The following is a 6,660-nucleotide window of genomic DNA, read 5'->3' as shown; positions in this document are numbered from 1 at the left end:
GTTCCGGGTTTCTCTGCTGCTTCCACTGGGCTCCTCCAGGGGCGGGGCCACAGGGGCCACAATCAGCCGCACCGAGGGGCAGATGTGCGAGGGCGGGGCGCCTGCATGCCTGCGAGGGGCTCAGCCTCCAGCAGAAACCGCATCCCTGCCTTTCATTATGCATTGGAATTAAATTTGCAGGAAGCTTGTGGGCCCGAGCATGGAAAGCCTTTGAGGCCCCAGCCAGGCCTGGACTGGGGGAGGGTATGCGAGGGGGAGGTGGGTGCAGGGGAGGGAGTCAGGCTGCTGAGAGAAGGCAGGCAGTCTCCTCCGCAGCGTGGAAGTCTTATTTGCTCCAGGACCTCATTCGAGCCGCAGGGAGCCGCATCCACGCTGCCCAGCACTTCCGGAAGGCTAGCCCATGTCCTCTGAGCTCAGACGCCAGACCTGGGGAAAGAGTCCCAGGGTGGAACATGGGCAAACTGAGGCTACCACAGGCAGGGGAGGGGGCTCCGGTGCCAGCCGGCCTTAGCGGGATGAAGGCCCCGCCCCTGCCTGCCCACCCCTGCAGACCCGGGCTCCCTCCGTCCCTTCCGGAGCTGCCATCCAGGGCAGGATGTCTGGAGCCATGAGCCACTGGGCAGGAGGCCGTGTGCCAGTCCTGATGCCATCGGGGGCCAGCCCTGGAGGATGCCTCCAGCTCTCGGCAAAGACAGACCCATGGTGAGAACGCAGGAAGAGCGGACATCTCCATGGGGTGCGCACTGTCCTGAGGGTTGTCACGCAGACCCTGAAGACCCTGCAATGGAGCCAGGTGCCAGGACAGTAGGGCACGTGCATTTCTGCTCCACCTCGTAAGTTCCGTGTATCCTAGACGCTGCCCGCCCCTCCATTTAGCGGCCTCTGAAATGGGGGCAGCTCTGGCACCTTCCCCGTGGGGGGCTGTGCGTGCAGACTGTGACCGCGTGGGTAAAGCACGCAGCACTCAGTGAACACGCGCCAGCCTTCTGGCCTAGGGAGGCTGACCGTGTCCTCTGAGATTGCACAGCTGGGGTGACGTCCCCGTCTCCTGACTCAGACTGTTGGTGCTTTATAAACCAATGACTTGTAACGGACTGTTGAAGCATTTCTCTGATGCCGATTTATGAAGCATGTTTATGACAGCTGCGTTCAAATCCCCGTCAGGTCATGCGACATCGGATCCCTCTAGCACTCCCGTCTACTGACTGTCTGCCGCCCAGATCTCGGTATGACGGGGGTTTTGCGCTGTGTCTGGGACATTCTGGTTATCGTGTTAGGAGACCGGGTCCCAACGAGATGTATTTTAGCAGATATTCACCCCACGTTGGCCCCGAATTTGTGGGCGTCAGCTCCAAGGACAGCTTAGTTTTTGGAGCAAATGTCATGTCATTAAGGTCCGCTTCATTCTTCCGGTGCTGCTGCTCCGTCCCTGCTGGAATGGTCCGTGGGGGCAGAAGCCACTGGGCCCCGGTGTCCTTATGTCACTGGCTGGAGGGCAGTGGGACACATGGCTCCTGCTCTGTGGGCAGGTGGGCCCCCGGGGGTCCGGCTGTGGAGGGGCCGGGACAGTCACTGCTGCTCACAGATCGGCCGGCCTGCTGCAGCCGGGTCGCCGAGCGGGGCTGGGGCTGTTCACTGAGTCTCCACTGGGTTCCCCTTCCCCAGCCTCTGGCCCAGAGAAAGTAGGCTTTTTGAGGTTTTCGTTTCATCTCTGCCTGTTGGAGGTTCTGACTACAGGTCTTTCCGGCACCCGGAGAAGATGAAAACCCAGGGAACATCATTCCTCAAGCCCCGAGATCTCCGGCCACTCCACCTTCTTCCTCCCAATGCGTTGACCACTGTGAAGTCAATCACTTCCAAGGTGTTGGTTATTGTTAGAACAGAGGAACCAGGGAAAGGAAGTCCAGCATCTTTTTCTAGAATGAAAATCCTAACTCCTTTATAATCCCACGTTCCAACCCATCTCTCACCAGGCCTCACTAAATACCCACAAATACACACTAAATACCCCCAAATACACACTAAACACCCGCAAATAGTTCCACAGTGCTGGTTGGTCTTCTCAGGGTATGATTCCATAGAAAGGGCTCATCTTCAGCCAGATATGCGGCTAAAGCTAAAGTTAGATCAGCCTTGGCGAGAGGAAGCCCGTGCAGCCGGACCCATGGTGTAGACCTCCAGGTGACCATGGACAGAGGCTGAGTCCCCAGCACACCTACTGGCTGGGCGTTTCTTCTGCAAGAGACGCCTCTGGAGAGCACTGATCTGAGATAAAGATGCAAAACGTGGGGCGCCTGGGTGGCTTAGTCGGTAAAGGTCCGACTTTCACTTAGGTCATGATCTCGCGGTTCGTGGGTTCGAGCCCCGCGTCGGGCTCTGTGCTGACTGCCAGCTCAGAGCCTGGAGCCTATTTCAGAGTGTGTCTCCCTCTCTCTCTGACCCTCCCCTGCTCACGCTGTCTCTCTCTCTCCTAGAAATAAATAAAAATATTAAAAAAAAAAAAAAGACGCAAAATGTGGTGACCACGCCCATCTTGGACCTCGGGAGAGAGACACGTGGCTCCTGCCTCCAATCTTCCCATCTTCTTTCCTCCGGTTCCCTGACCAACCAGAGAGGCTTGCGCCATTGCCTGGACCTACTGCAGCATCCTCCCGTGCTCCGGGCCCGACTCAAACCTGTCAGCCTTCCAAATCACCTGCTAACTGGATTGGAGCCCTATTCCCAAGCGAGGCGCATGCTGCCTCCAAAATCCAGAGTTTCATCTCGCGATGGTGGCTCTGTGTCTGTCACGGGGATCGCAAAGTGAATATCTTGCCCTTACCTGAGAAGGCACGTCCCAGCACGCTCCAGATCATTAGACCCCTAAAACTACCCCCAAAGTCAGACATCCCCAAGTCTTACAGAATTTGCTTCCAGCCTCTGGTCCCCATGTCTCACCTCCTAGAGTTGAGCATCTTCCTTCCCCCAGTACACGGTTACTCTGCTAAACAGCCAGAGGCGCCTTTGGGGGAAGGAATGTGGACTATTTATGGTAGATACTGTAATGACCTTGTAAGGTCTGTCTTCCAGGAGCCTGGCTTCGCCTTCGGCCAGTGGGCTCTGGGTCCAAAAACTAGCTGAGGGCTGGAAACCAGAGGGGATTATGATTTTTCGTTGAGCAGTTGCTATCAGCCTTCTGTTTTCAGCAGCTCCTGACTTCTTCTGCGTCTACCAATCAAGCAGTGTCCTAGCTGGAGGCCCGACTTTTGAGTCCCGAGGAACACCATGGTCTATTAGCCAGCCCCATAGATACCAATGGGCCAACAGGCCATCGTCGCCTTTCTGGATTTTCTACCATTATGGCAACTTTGCCTGCCTGGCCTCTGACGGTTGAGCACCTCCACCTAAACTCTGTCGGACGATCCTGACACCCTTTGACACTAGGGAGTGAAGGTCCATGGCATAATCTACTGTCGACAATAACTGCGTTGAGCACAGCCTGTACGGAGTTGCCCAGAGACGCAAGACCAGTCCTCATAGGTGTGTTCCTTACCATCGTGGCCAGAGAAGGGGCCTCTGGGCCTCCAGGGAACATGGCCAAGTGGTGGAGCCTTCCGCCTCGTGTGGTCGGTTCCTTCCCTCATCCCCACTTCCCCAAACCTTCTTCGCTCTTTCTTAACTCTCTAGAGAGACAGCCTCAGCACACACACGTCCCTACAGCATGCCCAAGCGCAGCAGTGCCATTCCGGCAGTGGATCTGGGTAACTCCCACATATCTCTGCAGGGAGGTCAGATCCTGAGACGTGGCCATGCTCTGCCAAATCAATAAACTCACTTCATTATGTGCGCCCTCACACATTTCTCCTGCGGCTCAGTGACACGTACAAGCCAGGAGCTGCATTCACGTCCATCAAGATGCCACTTATGCCCAGAGCAGCCATTTTATTTTCCCACTTGGGCTTTGCTGAGACCTGGTCTAGAGGAAAGAAGGACAGAGGGGGGGCAGGTGTTGAGAATAGCACCCTGTTGTCAGACAGCTACATCCGGTGAAGCTGACGTCCAGGCACCGGCAGCGCCGGGAGGAGGGGAGAGGCTGCTTCGTGATACTCAGAGTGTCCCGGGGAATCTGGGCTTCAAACTCAGACTCATCCTTTCAGTGTCCCCATCCTGGGACACCACCACTGCCCATCAAGGCTCTGACTGCACCACAGAAAACCTGTTCAGGATGTTCCCTTTGTAGCCCTGGCATTCGTTTGCCAGATGCCAACATCACATGCCCCGTGAAGCCTGAATTTCAGAAAAACAGTGAATATTTTAGTAAAAAATAAGTATGTCTCATGAAACATTTAGAACGCACTTATACTTGAAAAAATATACTGTTCACTGTTAACCTAAAATTGAAATGTAACGAGGCCGCCCGAATTTTATCTGGAAACCCTTCACTGGCAAGCTTACGGTGAAAAGCTGGGTCTGATTATCAGCACCGTCTGCCCCAAGGTGTCAAGAGACACAGATTTCTTCCAACGGCGCCAGCTGGAAGGCTCTGGCTTTCCCAGGGGGTCCCGAGAGTCACCTGCACCTGCCATTCTCTTCCTCAGGTTTGCCTTAGGTTTTTATTATAGTTTTTAAATGGCTTTCGATGCCTGAAAATTCTAATCGAGTGTCTCCAAAACCCCAAAATATATTAATGAAACTAATTTCAGGGACTCCTGGGTGGCTCAGTTGAGCATCGGACTCTTGATTTTGGCTCAGGTCATGATCCCAGGGTCGCGGGATTGAGCCCCACTGTCAGGCGTGCAAAGATTGCTTGGGATTTTCTCTCTCTCTCTCTCTGTTCATGTGCGCTCTCTCTGTCTCTCAAAGTAAATAAACATTAAAAAAAAATAACTATTTTCAAAGCCGGCGCTCTACCCCAGGCTCCAGGCAGGTGGATCTGAGCCAGTTGGGACCATTAACTCGGGAGGGGTGGAGGACAGGAGGGAAGGCACAGAGGCAGGCGGGCATCAGGTGTGCGCCCTGGACCGAAGGCACATCTGTGCTCCAGGAAACAAGTGTGCCCATCTGGGCTTGGGGGGTGGGTGGCAGGTTCACTGAAGACTGCGGTGAGCATGCACATAGGGGAGGGTGGGGCGAGGGTGATCAGGTGGTCGCAGGGCAGGCCAGGGGGCGGAGGCAGGCCTGTGCGAGGGGCTGCTGGGATCTTGCTCCTGGTTCTGGCTGGCTCTCTGGTCAGCGCTGACCTCCGAGCCCTTGCTGGCCGGCTGCCGGATGACCTGAGAGGGTTCAGGGGCAGCAGCTCAGGGGAGCCCGAGTGCCACAGATTAACAACACTGCAAATGTTCGGGAACATTCCTACAAGAGTGTGATGTGAAGTATGAAATGCAGCGTATGTTGTTGGAACTGAAATTAGGTCACTCTGCACTGTGGACGTGAAGACGGGGTGGGGAGAGTCAGACGCCTGATATAACCATGGCGACGCTGGGGCGGGCGGGTCACAGCCACCAGATGCCGCGTGGTACACCGCGGGCTGCCCTGGCCGGTGAGCGCAGAGGGGCTCTGGCTTTGAGTGTCCAAGTGCCCGGGGTTGTTCTTCCCGCCTGCTGCCCTCGCCCCGGTCCCCCCCTCCGTGCCCCACCGGGCTGTGCTTCAGTCGGATCTCCCCTCCCTGACAGTGCGATCTGGCCCAGCGTCCGGGCTTCCTCACCTGCACAGCCCAGGTGATGCCATCAGGTATGGACATGAGAGACGCTGCCTGGCACATGGTGAGTCCTCAGAGATGACCAACTCTCCTCGCCCGGAAGTGAGTCTTTGGACAAACAGAGTAGAGCATACAGTCGTATGGCCTGAATCCTTTCCCTCAGTTCAAACCATTTCTTCCTCATGCCTGAATCCTTGGCAGTGAAAGCCCCTAATTAGGCTCATCTAGGGAAAGGCAAGTGCCCATGGGCCCGTGCCTCACATGACCCAAAGCCTCCGGAACCCAAGAGCCCGAGTGGTCTGATGGCTTTAGCGTAACAGGCTTCGTTCCTCAGGCAACTTCGCTCTCTCCCGCCTTGGCCTCTCTGGCTAATTAGAACTTCTAAGCAAAAGCAAAATCCAATTCCTTATGCGTTTGGACGAGGAAAAGAACATCGCCTAAGTGAATTTGCAGATTCTACGTTTCCAAGCACTCGAACACGGGGAAGGAACAGGCAAATGACATTCTGTCTGGCTTTGGGTGGAAGGAAACTGTTTCTTGCCCTCTAACTTCTTCCTGGGGAGAGAAAGCAAGGATGGCCTCAGCCCAACTCGAGATAGAGGAGGAGGCTGAGCTGCGCCGGGGGCCAGGGCCTCACAACACTATAAGGGCCTGTGAGTAGCAGAAGCAAGAGGGGAACGTCGGCCTCTTCCCAGCAGACCCCGTTCCCCAGGAGGGTGCCGTGGGCACCGGGTGGTAGCGGCAGAGCTCTGTTTGGAAAACGCCCGTCAGTCAAAGTTAAAAATCAAGGCATCGTCATTGGCAATGACATGGATGGAGTGGAGGGTATTATGCTGAGTGAAAGAAGTCAGAGAAAGACAAATATCGTATGATTTCACTCCTATGTGGAATTTAAGAAACAAAACAAACGAGCACGGGGAAAAAGAAGAGAGGGAGGCAAACCAAGAAACAGACTCTTAACCACACAGAACAAACTGGTGGTT

The sequence above is a fragment of the Crocuta crocuta genome, unplaced genomic scaffold (genome assembly GCF_008692635.1).
Source record: "Crocuta crocuta isolate KB4526 unplaced genomic scaffold, BGI_CrCroc_1.0 scaffold290, whole genome shotgun sequence".
Classification (NCBI taxonomy): Eukaryota; Metazoa; Chordata; class Mammalia; order Carnivora; family Hyaenidae; genus Crocuta; species Crocuta crocuta.
The sequence above is the reverse complement of the archived record's forward strand: the minus strand, read 5'-3'. Positions refer to the sequence as shown.